The sequence below is a fragment of the Meriones unguiculatus genome, chromosome 19 (genome assembly GCF_030254825.1).
Source record: "Meriones unguiculatus strain TT.TT164.6M chromosome 19, Bangor_MerUng_6.1, whole genome shotgun sequence".
NCBI classification, from domain to species: Eukaryota; Metazoa; Chordata; class Mammalia; order Rodentia; family Muridae; genus Meriones; species Meriones unguiculatus.
The window spans coordinates 24,922,618-24,939,569 of NC_083366.1; the positions used below are offsets into that span (position 1 = coordinate 24,922,618).

The window sequence follows — 16,952 nt, forward strand, 5'->3', positions numbered from 1 at the left end:
TCTTTGATAAATAATAAAATAACATATGTTGTTATATATGTATTTTATGTTGTTATATATGTTGTTTTTATGTTATTATATATTATGTATCCAAATAATTGTTTCTAATTATTTATTATCAATAATTGTTTGATTTGTATTCTAAATTTATAAGCCTGTATATCTAGTGTAGCATACAAATTTCTTAGGTAAAATGGGATCATGAGGGGGAAAAGTTCAAGAAGCCATGCACTACAGAAACAGAGCTTGTGGGCTGATTGGGATATTCTCTCTTTTCCTCAGATTTCATTTATATTTGGAGCTCTATTGTTAGGCTTTAGACCCTATCACTGTATGTCAGCCCTTTGCTTCTTATTTGCATCTTATTTGTTACTTAGCATGAGATAACCTGATTTCCTTTATCCTTTGCAATGCATGGGTACAAAGCTTGTCCTGTTCCACCTAAGGGAAGGAAGTGTGTGTGGCAAGAGCCCACATGCTACAGTGTTCGTGAGACTCAGTGTTCAGTAAATGTTCTCTGCTTTTGACGATGATGACAATAATGCTAGACGAAATACCGATGGCATCCTCACCATTATACCTACAGTTCCTTTTGACTGATATGACTTCATTGGATAACATCACTGAGACTATTCATTCTGGGACACAACACACTCTGTGGCTCAGAAGTTATGCCTGTAAGAATAAGTGACCTACGAATGCTCCTACTTTTAGACAAATGTTGAAATTTTTGCCAACTAATACTCAGTATAGAACCATAGAAGATATAAACAGAATTATTTTAATTTATTTTAGGTAGAGTTGAATCACAGTGATTTTTCTGACACATCGTTGCATAAATACCATAGTTTTCCAGGAATGGACACAAAACTCCGATCCATTATGGGATCCCTTCTTTGAGCTTCTCTCTAGGCTCTGGAGTCCTTCATTTTTCTTTCTTTTAACTTAGAACCTGCATATCTTTGATCAAAGAACTATGTGTATATAGCCTGACATCGCAGACTCCTCAACTTCTAGAAGTATTTTTCATTGCATGCATGCATGAATGAATCTGCTTCTGTCACTCCTTACTCTTGATACAACAGAATGAACATATCCAGCTTAAGAGAGACCTCCAGTGAGAACACAACTCATTTGATCCAAAGAATTAGATCCATATCTGGTAGGTATTTACCTAGAGGGTCTCTGCATTGGTTATTTGTCTTGCTGTTGTGACAAAAGGCCTGACAAAAGCAATTTAAGGAGAGAAGAGTTTTATTTGGCTTATAGTTCATAAAGTCAGGGAAGCTGTGTTAGCAGCAGTCAGAGGCAGCTGGTCATACTGCATGTGTAGTTAAAAAGCAGAGGCTGAGGAGTACTGAGGCTCAGCTCACTTTCTCCTTCTTATTCAGTCCAGAACCCCAGACCGTGGTATAGATTCACTCATATTTAAGGTGGGGACCCCAACCTTAGTCAACACAATATAAACAACCCTCCACAAAGCATACCCAGCATGCCTTTTCAGTGATTCTAGATCATGTTAAGTTGACAATCAGTATTTAATCATCACAAGCTCCAGGAGATCAAACCCTCTTCGAGGGTTTTTATATTCTTCTTTCTTCCATTTCAACTTTGATGGGAAGGCAATGGGGGGATAAAATAGCTAAAGGTCAGAGGAAAATGATGAAGGAGATCCACAAAGCTATCACATTGGCTCTGAGTAATACGGTATTAACAATAATAACAGCAACAATAATAATAACAATAATAGCAGTAATACAGTTGTCTCCATCAGGCAATGTTGCTCACATGAGCTCTCTCTGCTTCTCTCTGCTTCAGCTGTGTATTAATTAGAAAGACTTATCCTCCAGACCAGGAACTCACTCCGGGATGTGGGATGAGCACCATGCTTATGGAAGTAGCTACTCAGGGAATCACAGTCTAAACCTTATTAAAGCAGATTCTGCGCTTGTCATTAAAATTTAAACCACCAAGTGTTTTGATGGCATCTCTTCTCCACCTAGTGCAACCCCTTTTTAATCCCAGATACGATTCTTCTGCACATGAGGAATAAATTGGCTGTTCCCAGATGACTAGTCAAATGTCGACAAATCACAAACCTATCATTTCACAAACTGGTGCCTTTTCCTGCTTTTCATCTGTAAGTCACTTGATGTTAATGTTACTATGTTAAAACAAAAAAAAAGTTGCCTTTTTTCTTCCTTTCCTTCTACTTTTTTAAACCGAGGGTCACCTGGATGATTAAGCTGTCATTCCTTATCGTGTATTCTTTTAAATCAAAGCATTGTAAAGCTCATGTAGTCTTTTTCCAATAATGATCACATGACATAGTGTGTGGTTTAAGGTGGAAGAACAGAGCTCATTTTTGTTCTTAGACAAAAGGGTATCCCTGCTCAGGTTTGAAATCTCTGCATCTGCTTCTATGTGATGAAATCTGTACAGGGGTATTTTTGTGTATGGATTAAGTGGAAACACCTGTGTGCCAGCACCTGCTACAGCTCCCGATGTCCACGACACCCCGAGAACATGTCCACCCTCCAGCTTCACTTGAGCAGCTAATAAGAGCTATGTTCCTTCCGTAAGGACCTTCACATATGCTTCATTACCCTCGGTGACTCTTTTCGAACTCCGTCAACTTTTGTGACCACTCATAGGGAAATATCTATTGAAGGAGATCTCAGCTTATGTGCTAGAGCCTAGGGGCCGGAGCAGACACAGCATCATAATTTAACAGGCTTCAGATTATTGTAATTTCACTTTTTTGGTGAAACAGGAAACCTTTCAAAAATAACCTTTTAGACTTGGTACACAAATCCAGAGGAGCTCTGCTGGTTAAGTTACAAGCAATACCACTGGCATTCTCAGTATGACTGGAGCCCTTCACTCTTCTTAGACAGCAAATACTTTCCATTCTTGTACCAGCCTCCTCAGCCCAGCTAGCTACCCTGAAAATGGTGGAAAAAATTAGTGTTGCTGCAATTCGCTTTGAAAATATCTGCCTGTTTTCATTCTCCTAGGATATAGTTTCTTCTGTTCATAGAGAAGATTTTCTTAGTCACATGTGATCAGTCATAGTTTTATAATCAGCCTGCTAAGGAGGTTCTTTTCTTAAAGGGGAAGTAGGTATTTCTGGCAGAAGAGGACTCGGCTATGATACTTATGTCACTAAATACTAGCTGATTTTAGTGGCAAACTCTCTGTTTTGAATACGTACTTGTCCTTGTTCCTATAACCCAGGAGGACAATACGTGTTAATTGTTTTGTTTACTTTGCTATTGCTATGATAAAATGCCATGGCCAAAAAAAAAAAAAAAAAAAAAGATATAAATGAAAGAGTTTACTTTGGCTTATGTTTCCATGGGGATAAGAGGCCATCATGCAAGGGAAGCATGGCCATAAGCAGCAAGCACTGTAGCCAGAGCAGGAAGTTGAGAGCTCATGTCCCCAACTGCAATCATGAAGCAGAGTTAGTGAGCTGGAGGAAGGGTGAGGCTTTAAACTCCCAAAGCCTCCAGTGACATACTCCCTTAAGCATGGCTGTACCTCCTAAATGTTGCAAAGAGCATGTAACCAACTGGGCACCAAGTATTCAAATGCCTGAGCCTATGAAGTATATTTCTAATTTAAGCCATTGCCAGAACTATTATATCCCGAGAGGCCATTCTGAAGGAAAGACAGATCTGGGGTTGAGGGATGGAACAAAGTTCAGATGACAGTTGGTCTTCGGGACCTTTAACAAAGGAAAAGCCACCTGGAGGGCACCATCTCTTGCTACTGCCTAAATATAACACTGAAAGTGGCAGCCACAGAATAATTGCAGGAATGGCCCTTGCCAAGCTTAGTTCAGATCTGCACTTGCACACTAGCAGGATGGGTGTTGTCTTGGTGAAACACCCCCTTTGCCTCTAAACTTTTCTTTCTCTGTCCACTCCCAGCATGGGGTCGCAGCAGCACCTGCCTTCTCCTTACTGTTTTTATGACTTCAGCGACATTTATAGCAACAAAGACTCACATGCAGGGGCTTCAGGGGCGGTGAAGTGCGTGTCTTTTGCAGGTGTTGAGAGGAAAGATGAATGTGTCTCAGAAGCAAACAGTTCTGTATTCCAATGGCAGTTCCAAAAGCTATTAACCATAAGAACATAATTAGCTTTTTGTAAAATACATTTTCCATGTGGATGTGTGTGTATGTGTCTATGGGTGTATGTGGGAACATGTCTGACACAGCATGTGTGGAGTTCAGAACACAACTTTAAGGAATCAATTCTTACCCCCCGGCTTGTTAAGCCAGGGTCCCTTGTTTCTGAGTTTGCGTTGTGCTTTCCAGCCTGGTTGCCCCTCCATTCCCAAGCTTCTATGGCATTCTCCTGTCTCTGCTTACAGGCTCATCTTAGGAGTGCTGGGATTAAAGATGTCCTCCTTCATATCTGGTTTTTAACAGGGCTTGAGATCAAACAAACCGGTGTCACATAGCTTGCAAGTGCTTTTCTCTGCTGAATCATCTTCTCTGTCCCACCCCACCCCTCATTCCTATTTGTTTATTGAGACAAAGTCTCCATGTAGTTCAGGCTGGAGCTGAACCCAGGATTCTCTGCCTCAACCTTCCAAGTGCTGGGGATGCAGGCATGAACCTCCATACTCAGTTCTGTGAGTACTTTTGAAGTAACTTCTACTGAGGAAGCTTGAGCCTCCTTCTCCCTAAACTGGAGGTTATGATACCCACCTCTTAGGTTTATATGATGAGGTTATATGAGATGCCATACTGATGCTCAAAGCCATGAGGCCACTGCATTGGATTTTAAAGCTCAGCTTGGTATAAAAGAATACCCATTGTCAAGAGCCCAACACCCAGTGGACAAAGAATCCTACTTCATTTTCTATTTCAATCCTAAGTATTGGTAACACATAGACTCTTCAGCTATAATATGTAACTCCTATAGAACTGTGGCCCACGAAAAGAGTCAAGTGAATAGATGGCTTTCTGCTGCTGCACCTGTTTTAGTGCCAGTACTCGCATCTCTATTATTTCCCATGCACTTGAACTATGAATATTATCTCATCTTACGCAATAAGAGTCATGTTAGTGTCAGAGCTGAGATGGGAATGTCAGCCTTCTCGCTCATTTTCCTGTTTGCTTCCTATGGAATCCTCTCTGTCACAGCTTCTGTGGCCTTGGAAACATCAGGTGAGTCATACTTAGGAAACAAAGAATCAGTACTGATTGTATTGTACTATACAATCAATCAATATTGATTGATTGTGATGAATGATTGTACTACAAATTGACAGTATTAACTCTCACCCTACCTTGCAGTGTTTGCAAACTCCATGGTTACTTCCTGTTTTTTACATGTTTATTTCTACATATCCCTAGGAATCAAGGGCCATTACCTTGTATACTCCTTGTTTTTTTATACACACACTTCACACATATCCCTAGGAACCAATGACCCTTACCTTGTATTCTGTGTAATCCCAACGATCAGTTGCCACGGCCACTACATTACTGATGAGGTATGGGAGTGAGCACCATCTGTGAGCACCAAAGAATCCTTTGCTCCACTAACACACTTTTACCTTTATTGTCCAACACTAGTGATCATCAATAAAAGAATGGAAATGTTACAATTCACTTGACTCTTACAGCTAGATGGTAATTTCGAACAGGGATTTTTCTATACTAAAAAAAACTACCACTATAAAACATATTCTGTTGCTTGCTGAGCATCTTCAGTGCTGGAGCATCCATGAGAAGAATAAGGGAACATGTTGTTACTTTTCAGGTTGTGTCTTTTCTATTTTAGGGTGCTCTTGTGCATACGTATACACAGAGGCTAGAACTCAGGGCTTCACATATGCCAAGTGCTTGACTACTGCCCTTTATGTTAGGGCTTTGGAGTCTGCTGTAGAGCCTATTCAGGGCCTTTCTGTTATCAAAGTTGTCTTCTGAGCTATTGGTGGCTGTCAGAAACACTGATGAGGAGCCTGACCAAGCCCACACTGCTTGTGATAGCACTGGGAATAATCACTACATGCCTGTAATTCCAAAACTTAGTAGGTAAAGATCAGAAGGTCAGAAATTCAGGATCATCCTCATTTACCAAGGAAGTGCAAAGCCAGCCTGGGCAACACCAGACCCTGCCTCAAAACTACAGCAGCAGCAATAGCAAACAACAGCAACCAGGACCAGAAACAAAGAACAAGTAGATGGTATAGGAGCGGACTAATTATATATTCTTGTCTATCTAAAGTCTGTAAAACACAAGTGAAGACCCCTCGTGTCTGTTCAGCAAATGTGAAGAATTATCACTAATTTCCACATGTTTTTATAAACTTGGCTAATGTTTATTGAACTTGTGCCATTAGTTTCCATCAGAGATTACTAAAAGTCAGTACAGAAGATGCTAGCAAGATTTTGTATAGTTGGTGATAATAAATCCTTTTGCAACATTTCAACAATAAAAAGAGAAATCAAACTTAAATAATGTAAGATGATAATATACAAACTATTTTTTTTCCTATTCATCAAGCTGTGAGAACCCCCTCCCCCACAGAAGCTCGAGATCTTGGTCATTTTATCACAGTGACCTCATAGTCTGCCTACTGAATGCAGTCCTAATTTACTCTTTAACATCACCTCGAAGATAAGGATTATTGATCACATCTTAGGCTCAATTCCTTCACACTCAAATATCCCAATTCTCATGAATTAAATGTCAGACTATGATTCTGCCATTGAGATCTTTCCACAGCTGCTGTGTCCATGACCTTGCTGGACTGACTGTAGAATGCCATTGTCTTAATGTATCTCTGCAAGGGTAGATGCTATTCATAGACCGGCTTCTCAAGCCAAGGAGACCAGTCTGTGTAGGATGACTGAAGAAGAATGTGGTGATTCACCTCACCCCACACCCCACAATGGTCCATGAGTCAGAAGAAGGCTACCTGGGTGTGATCGTCTAGTGAGCATGTGTACTTTCAATGCTCATCATCCCTGTTCTGGGAAAATCTGTGAAGCTCTAGCAAAGACAGCCTGACAGGATTCCCAAGGCTTTAACTTCCTAGGTATGTGTACAAGAAGACACCACACCCTCCTTACTGGAAAAGGAAAAACTCTGCTGACAAGGGTAATAGAAATGCAAGGAGTGTCCTTCTGAATATATATTTCTGAGTAATGTCTTACCTCATAGGAGGCAGTTTGGATGGACAGAGAGATGTGGAGCTGGAGACCTGTGTTCTAGTTGGTGTGCAACCAGCTGCACTTGACCTATCTGTGTTCTTAGTATAGGAAAATTCTTTTATCCCCAAAATGCACATGTGCTCGGCAAATACCAATTCCCTTCCCTTTGATGTTTACAGAAGATAGTTGTTCTAGAGGCAAAGAAAGACTTACTCAGGGAAAATAATGCTATGGATGGCAATAACTAGACAGGGGGAAACATTACTAGAAAAGTGACACTCACTGTCTTTCTGTTACAGGTTCTGTTTAGTGTGTTAGATCTTGAGCCCAGTGAGTTACAATCACAGAAGTGACAACTCTTTTGCACTAGGTATGCAGATTAGCATCACAGAAATTAATTTTTTTCAGCAATAATTTGTTTGGGAGGTAGTTTCATTAATCGCTTTTACAAAGTTACTTTATGTTCTAGTCAGTTCAACTAAGGAGCCGTTAGTGTTTCATTTTCCAGAGAATTTGTGACTTGCTCAAACATTCTTGGGCCTCAATCCATTGGATTGTCCTGCCTGCTTCTGCTAAGACAAGTGTAAGTTTGCCTTCCAATGACCTCCAATCAAAACCAATCAAATCTGCAAAGTTAATTGTAGTATTGCCTAAGCACTCAGAGTCCCAATAAATAATGAATGCTTATTAAAACATATTGACATGATAAATATTTTACATGCCATGTTTATAGCCTGCAAGCTGGGGCTTGGAGCTTTCTCCTCATTTGCAGTGTCCCAACTTGCTGTGTTCTCAATGAAGAGAAAAATAAATGAACAAACAAAATATTAATACAAGGAAGAGCAGGTCGGTGGGAGGATCATATGCAAATTACAAGCTTAAACTCTGCTGGACAGGCTGGAGGGCGGTGCCAGGCTCCAAGGTTTCCACAATAACTCTTAGCTTTCCAGGCAGGGACGATAGAAAGCTAGGAGTGATCAGTCTCGTCTTTGGCAAAATGCAGTGTTTTGCAGAAAGGCTAAAAAGGCAAAGATGAATTTTCAGAGATTTGCAAAAAAGTGGCCTGCACATATCATTTCTGATGATGTCAACTTGACAGATTAAAGGTAAGAGTACCTCAAGTAGAAGACTCAATCACAAGAGATAGGGAATTCACATGGATGAGCCGGCTTGTCTTGAATTGTCGATAACTTCGGTGGTTCTTTAACTTTTATTTTGTGTGTGTGTGTGTGTGAGATGAATGGAATATGGGCACACATATGCCACAGTGCACATGTGAAGGTCAGAAGATTTCTTTGGGGAATGGATTCTCAGGAGCTTCAGGATGATTCTTCTTCTTCTTCTTCTTCTTCTTCTTCTTCTTCTTCTTCTTCTTCTGCTGCTGCTGCTGCTGCTGCTGCTGCTGCTGCTGCTGCTTCTTCTTCTTTGTCTGTCTTTCATCTCTCTGTATGAGTACTGAGACTGCAAATATATTCCTCTTCTCCTAGCTATTTTGTGGAGTCCAGAGATCTAAATGAAGTTGTTAGGCCACTTCCCCGGCCCTCAAATGTATTTATTTATTGTCTAAAATTCCTTCCAACAGACACTGTTAATATATGCCCACCTACTTCTGAGGAAAGTCCTAAGATATTTCATCTAACAGTGACACACAATGTTGGATTCAAAGTTCTCTTTTCTCAAAACACACATGAAGAAGCCATGTGTGGTGTTTTGCACCTGCAATCCCAGCACTAGGGAGCATGAGGTAAGAGAATTGTCATGAGTTCAACTTTAGCCTGAACTGCACATTGATTTGAGGCCAGTTTGGGCTATATAGCAAGGCTCTGTGTGAAACAGCCAACTGCCATGTATTCGTGTATAAGTGAGTGCCAGCAAAGAATCTTGAACAAAATAGAAACAGGTTATATAAGGTAAACAGTCTCCCAATTGAGACTTTTAGTGGATAAAAATCTTCACAGTTGGTGCATTCCATGCAAAGTAGGGGAACGTGGTGCAGTTACCATTTTATTGCTCTTGGAGTCAATTCTAAATCAAGAAGCAGAAACCAAGATGACTCAAGAGCTCTTGAAAAAAAAAAAAAACAGTCTCTTAGAGAACTGTGTGTTTCTTTAGCTTGAGTGGAGGGAAAGCTGTGATTAAGGATCTGTGAATTTTATTTGCAGACTTTCAGTTCTGCCCTAATTTGGTTGAAACCATGGGTTCCGTCTTTCATTTCCTGTTACAAAATTATTGCTGAGACCAGCTTCTGGGCATTTTTATGCAGCTCTAATGACTGACAACTGCATCATGACCAACAAGGTTCTCCGTGTGTCTTCCAGCAGGGGAATTCGGAGACAACCATGCCTTGATAGAGGTTTCCAGTTTATTGGGGGGGGGGCTCCAAAAGGGAGAAGAGAATGCTTTAAGGGGAGACTTTATGTTAATGGTATGTGCAATCTCTCCCACAACCTCATGCATAACCAGAGGTCTGAGACCAAATGCAGAAGTCATATATGGAAGAAGTTCTCACTTCAACTGCTCATGGAGCTGTGGTTGGAACACAAATTGACAAAGGAAGATTCGGGAAAGCTGAAAGTCCTCAGATATTTCTAAATCAGACAAAAAGTTGAAGGAAATGAAAATAAAAAGGAAAGAAAAAAAAAGAATGAAAGAAAGAACATATGGAAAGAAGAAGTAAGGAAAAGAGGAAGAGAAGAAGGAGGGATGAAGGAAAGAGGACAGAGGAAATGAGAAAGGAAGGAGGAAGTAACAAAAGGTAGAAGGAAAAGAGAAAAGGGAGTATACTTCTTTGCTCTTGAGAAAGAAGAGACTGGCCATCACTAGTCGTTGATGTTCTATTTAATACTTAGGGTCAAATAATTGGTTTGAAATAGTACTTGTTTGAGTCCCAAACTGTGTTTGGTGAAGTGAGATGCTCTCTCAGGATGGAAATGGTGAAAGATACCACACTTCTTTCTTCTCTGAAGCTTTTGTCACCAATCTCCCAGGATCTTTAACAGGACTAAGGAACATCTGATTTTATTCACCTGTACCCTCAAAATTCTCCAGATGATATTTAGAAATCAAAGAGTAGTGGCGAAGAACCTTGTACATATTGGCACAGGGGATAACTTCCTGAACAGAATACCAGCAGCTTAGAAACTAAGATCAACAATTAATAAATGATACCTCATGAAATTGAAAAGCTTCTGTAAGGCAAAGGACACCATCAAAAAGACCAAACAGCAGCCAACAGAATAGAAAAATATCTTTCCCCACCTTACATGCAACTGAGGGCTAATATCCAAAATATATAAGACCTCAAGAAACTAGACATCAACAAATCAAGTAACAAATTAAAAATGGGGTGCAAATCTAAACAGAGAATTTTCTACAGAGAAATCTCTAATGGCTGAGAAGCAGTTAAAGAAATGTTCAACATCCTTAGTCATCAAGAAAATGCAAATCAAAATGACTCTGAGATTCCATCTTACACCCATCAGAATGGCTAAGATCAAAAACTCAAGTGACAGCACAAACTGGCAAGGATGTGGAGAAAGAGGAAGACTCCTCCATTGCTGGTGGGACTACAAACTTGAACTACCATTCTGAAATCAATTTGGAAGTCTCTTAAAAAATTGGGAATATTTCTACCTCAAGACCGAGCTGCACCACTCATGGGCATATACCCAAAAGGTACTCCTTCATACCACGAGGATGCTCAACTATGTTAATAGCAGTTTTATTTGTAATTGCTAGAAACTGGAAACAACATTAAATGTTCCTCATCTGAAGAATGGATAAAGAAAATGTGGTACATTTATACAATGGAATACTACTCAACTATTAAAAATAATGAAACGAGAAATTTGCAGCAAATGAATGGAACTAGAAAGATTATCCTGAATGACATAACCCAGACCCAGAAAGACACACATATACTTATTTATAAGGGTATATTAGCTATAAAGTAAAAGATAACCATGCTGCAATCCATAAACCCAAAGAAGCTAAGTATCAAGGAAGGCTCAAAGGGAGTAGGCATGAATCTCACTGAGAAGGGGAAATAGAATAGACATTATGAGTAGACAAGGTGTCATGCTGGACATGGGTTAGGGTGGGGATGGAACAGGAGGGATCAGGTGGGGATAGGACAGAGGAAGTGAGTACTGGGAGAGACAACAGGAATGAGGAGTTATCTCTGGAATGAGCTAGACATCTAGGATAATAGCAACTCCCAGGAAACTACGAGGATGACTCTAGCTAAACTCCTAGCAATGGAGAATCTGTAACATGGAGCAGCCATCTCCAGTAACCAGAGAAGACTTCCAATAGAGGGACTGGGACACCAACCCAGCCACAAAACCTTAGACTCACAATTTGTCCTGCCTACAAGATGTACAGAGGTAAAGTTGGAGCAGAAATTGCGGAATGTCCAACCAATGACTGGTCCAGCTTGAGAGTCATTCAAAGAGAGAGATAGCGAGCTGACCCCTGACAATATCAATGACATTCTTCTATACTTGGAGACAGGAACCTAGCATAACCATTATCAGAGAAGCTTCACCCAACAACTTTTGGAAAAAGATACAGAGACCCACAGTAAAACATTAAGTGGAGCTTAATGTTCCACATCCTGTGGAAGAGGCAGAAAAAGAATTAAAAGAGCCAGAGGTGTCAAGACATCACAAGAAAACCTACAGAATCAACTAATCTAGGCCCATAGGTGCTCACAGACATGGAACTGTCAACCAGGGAGCATGCATGGGATAGACCAAAGCTCTCTGCACGTATGTAACAGTTGTATAATTTGGTCTTCATATAGGACTCCTAACAGCAGGAGCACAGGCTGTCTCTGACTCTGTTGCCTGCCTTTGGATCCCTTTTCCCTAGCTGGGATGCCTTGTCTAGCCTCAATAGGAGAACTTATTGCAATTTGATATACCAAGAGAGTTTGCTATCTATTGAAAGCTTCCTCTTTTTTCGAAGTGAAAGGAAAAAGTGAGAGGGAGAGACTGGAGGGAGAGAAGCGTGAGGAATCTTCTATAGAAATGCAAAAAGAAGGACATTGTAGCCAGTCCTGAAGAGACCTGGTAAGCTAGGATCAGATGGAAGGGGAGGAGGACCTCCCTTATCAGTGGACTTAGAGAAGGGCAGGGAGGAGATAAGGGAAGGAGGAAATGAGGGAGGGGGCTACAGCTGGTATACAAAGTAAATAAACTGTAAGTAATATAAAAAAATAAAATTTAATTAAAAAAGAAATACAAATTAAATAAATTAATAAAAATATCAAAACCTCTCATCTTTTAAAAATTGCTGTTATCTTAATTAAGTCAACCTTGAAAGCAACCAAGAATGCAATATCTCTGACCCTTAGCCATATCTTGCTTGAGGTCAGCACCCGAAGAATCTGGTCTGTGGCTCTGTCCTGAATTTTAGCTCTCTTCCCAAGGAAAGTAACTGAGTAACTGAGAGGAAAGGGAAGGGGCAGGAAGTTTCTGGGAGGATGTTGGCTCTGGCTCTCAGTGGGCTTTAGAGAAGTGTTACACACAACCTTGCATATTTTCAAATGAGTAGAATGTGATGTATACAAACTTCTCAGCTCCAGAAACACTGGAGAGCTTGGGACAACATGGGGGCAGGAAGAACATATACATACATGCATACATGCTAACATATATATGTATACATACATATGCACACACACACATATACACATACATACATATACACAAATATGTATACACACACACATACACACAATATGTATGTGTTCCCTTTTCCTCCTAAATCATACCTGTACCTAAAATTTCTGTCAAATAGGAGCCAGCTCAGGGACCATCACAATCACATATCATTTCATCTTCTGTTGTTTTCTTTTAACAGCAGACTTCACACCTTTAGGACTTTCTCTTTATTCTCTAGCATCTCTTAGTCCTACAATTTCCTGTTGAGATTCTCTCCTGCATTTTTTCCATATTCAGGCTTGAAAGTCAGCCTATGGATTCAGATACTCTTTAGGCGACTTGGCCACACTACTGAAAATATACTTCTAACTATGTCATCAGAGGGTTATGAGAGAAAGCTTTGGGGGTACGATTTACTCCTGTGCAATTGATACCCAAAAGTTGTTTTGTACTGGGCAGGTGTCTTAGCAGGTAGAGTGCTGATATAGCATACCACAGGCCCAGGAATTTAATCCCTAGTGCTTACTTGAAACCAAGGTCATGGTGCACAAGCCTGTAGACTCAGTACTCCAAGGATGAAAGCAAGAAGATAAGGAGTTCCAGGTCACCATAATCCTCAGCTTCATCCAGTTCTTGGGCAACCTGTGCTACATGAGACCTTGTCTCTAAACAACAAAACTGACTTTGCACTTTTCCACATTCCCTTTCTTCTTTTTGTTTTCTTTCCTACATCTCTCAGTCTTTTATGTCTTTCCAGCTCATCTTGTTTCCCTCTCTCTGGTCCTTCTCATTCCTTCCTTTCTTGTCTTCCCTCCAAATTAGGGTCTGAAGATTGCTGGAACTTGACACCCCATTTTGCACTGCCAATTGAGCAGGAATGAGGGAGGTCACCTGCAATGAGAGGTCTGCTGAGTCATTTTGTTCTCTGGGGTTCTGAGAAGCGTAAGCATGGTGAGAGGGTTGTTAGCTCAATGCTTCTCAGAATCACCCTTTTCTACTAATGATGACAAACGACAGTTTTGTGAATAATGCTGAAGTAGTCCCTTTTATTTCAAAAGCTAATTTGCTGTTGCCATGGCAAAAACAACCAACCAAACCAAACCAAACAAACAAAAACAAAACAAAACAAAATGATTTCTTGTTGGTGCTGCTTGGAAATACTGATCCATCACTAATAATACTTTGTGCGTCTGGGAGAGAGCTCATTTGGTAAAGTTCTTGTCTTATGAATGTGAGGAATAGGTTTGATTCCCAGAAATACATAAAAAGCCAGACATGTTAAATGCACCCTTGAATTCCAGTGTTAGAAAGGCAGAGAAAGATGCCCTGGAGCTTGCTGGTCAGCCACCTTAATGTATGTGGCAAAATCCAGGCCAGTACTAGGCTCTGTTACAAAACAAAACAATAACAAAAATGCATTTGAAAATTAAAACAGAGAATTGTTCTCTGACCTCTGTATGTGTGTCAAAAAAACATGCATGCACATCCTCATCCCAACCACACACTCTTTAAGATTGTATTTCTGCTGCCTTAAAGCTGAAGGTGGGGTTTTTGTTTGATCTGGTTGTCCCTGACATGAAAGACACACAGAGGCCCACTAGGACCCCTCCATTGTGCAGCAGCATCCTTTCCACTGTGAAGGGCAATCGTTCATGTAGAATACAGATGCAGATGCATGGGTAGCTCGCAGAAGGAACATCTAGGATACTGCTGTTTTGTTGCAAAGCTGCATGCAAATGGCCAAATGCAGCCACCACAGGGTGACATTTAATACCTGAAGAAATCACATGGCTGTGCAGAGACTCATGATGACCTTGTACTCTAAAACAAAGCCAACTGACCAACTACCTCTGCAAAACCAGTACAAGGAAGCAGGAGACGAGAAACACTCACAAATGCTGCTGTTCTTGGTTTCAGTTTTGGGTTTGTTTTGTTTTGGTTTGGTTTTTTTTTTTTTTTTTGGTTAAGAAAACACAGTGTTCTCCGTTTTTCATTTCCCTTCACATGTTTATTGGATTTTTCACATTATTCCATTTGCTTAAAGTTCCAGAGAATAAATATAATAACTCCATTGATTGAAATAATTAAAATAGATAGTTTCAATAACAGCAGAACCAAACAGTGATGAAGCGGCTGACTTTTTCTTTATCATTCTCTTGGGAGGTTGGCTTTTAAAAGCAAGTATGTTGGAAATGGTAATCCCGCAATACAGAAAGCTCTGTGGGCAGTCAGGACCTTCAGAGGTCCAAGCACCTGTGCAGGACTTCACGGAGGTCCTTCATTTGTGACAGGAAATCGAGAAGCTCATTCTGTGAGTTTAATTACGACCTAAAGGTGATGTGCACACCGTCATGCTACAAACAGTCTTGGTGTTTGCTTTTTGGTAAATGAATTAGCTTCAGACATTCATGCAAGATGAATAATAGAGAATTCTATTTTTCTTTTAGAAGAAATTACACTTATTGGGAAAAAAATCACTTGATCAACCAATTAAAGACATTAACATAATAATGGGAAAAATAAATAGAAAAATGTATCCTGCCTCCTCTGGAAAGGGCTTCTCTCTAGACAAAACGTTAAGACCCTGACCAGACTGGACCGCTGGATCCCTGACCAGACTATGAACTTCAAAGTCAGGTCCTCCTTAGGGAAATGGTGACCTCTGCAAATATGCAGCAATTCCAGAAAAGGCCATTCCTTTGTCCTTGGTTAATTTGAGTTTTCCTCTCATGTGTCTGAATGTGTCTCTGTATGTACCTCTGTATATGCAGTTGCATTTGTGTGTGTGTGTGTGTTTGTGTGTGTAAGCCAGATGACACTTGGACACCATTCTTCAGAGGCCATTCTTCAGACACCGTTGAGAAAAGTTTCTTACTGAGCTAGGACTTCCCAAGTAGGTTAGGCAGGCTGGCCAGAGAGCCCAAGGTAGAGCTCTCTGTCTGTACTTTTCCAGCTCTGGGATTACAAGTGTGCACTACCACACACACATTTGTTTGTTTTATATGGATTCTAGGGAGCAAACTCAAGGGCCTCACATTTGTAAGGCAAGCTCTTCACAGCCTGAGCCACCTGCCCAATTCCTGTGTTTTGTTTTGTTTTGTTTTGTTTTCTCTCCTGTAAGGATTTCTCTTCTACTATCACTGGGCCCCATTGTGTTGTATGAGTTAAAATTTTAATCCAGATGCTCTTTCATCCACTAAATAGTTAGAGGTTTCTAACTATCACTGACCCTGTGGAATCCACTTTTGAGCCAGTAAGAAACCTTTTTCTCTTTCATACCTTTTCCCCTCAAAGATAGTCCTGGTGGGTTAGGATTCCAGCAGCTTAAGAATCGTGACAATGGGAAGGAATGTGGTTGTTTAGGAGCCCAGATGCTCTGCCAGACCCAGAGAGAGAGTTGCTGATAACAGCCTTAAGTGAAGGCTCAAACCGGAGCCAAATCAGCTAATCTCATCTCTGGCTGTCTTAAGATCAGGAACCCCCGGATAAGCCAGGCAAACAACCTGAAGGACTTTGGTAGCTAGACTGCAAATGCTCCTCAGCACTTCTTTGAAGTTCGGGACCTGATAAGCCAGCCAAGTCACCAGGTTTGTTGCTTAATGTGTCTTTCAGCTTAGCCTGGAGACAGGTTATTTCTACCCCAAATTAATAATAACCTGAGCACGTAGGGTAAGGACGCCGCTGAAGACATGAAACATGAGAGTATCTACTGGGTTATGGAGATAAGTGAAGAAAAGTGTGTATGGTATGGGTGAAGCCCCCCTCCCCCATGGTTTATAAACTGTCTTCTATTTGAACAGCCTGACAACGCTGCCAGCTGCACCTCTGAGTCGTCTCCTGGTGGCTGGGTATCTCTATGCATTCAGCAGCGCTCAGCCGCATGAGTCACGGTGGTCGCAGCTCAGACAGACAGCGATTAGCAGACCTATGACTCAAGGAGCAGCATGCATTCCTTTTTGTCTACACAGGCTTGTACTACCTGATACCATGAATAATAGCTCAACCTACAGAGGCAATCAGTTTGACTTTTGTAGAGTTCTTTGTGTGAATCACAGCAGAGAATGGCAAGCAATCTTTTTTATTTTGATTTTTTTTTTTTTTTTTAGTAT

At 40.7% G+C, this 16,952-nt stretch overlaps 1 long non-coding RNA gene across 1 annotated transcript; it reads left to right on the top strand.

Moving 5' to 3' along the window:
- The first annotated feature begins 896 nt into the window (after positions 1–896).
- Positions 897–12,324, top strand: LOC110558385 (uncharacterized). Its single transcript, XR_002477007.2, has 3 exons — positions 897–1,162; positions 8,760–8,921; positions 9,641–12,324. It is a non-coding gene; the product is annotated as an uncharacterized LOC110558385 (long non-coding RNA).
- The last annotated feature ends 4,628 nt before the right edge of the window (positions 12,325–16,952 follow it).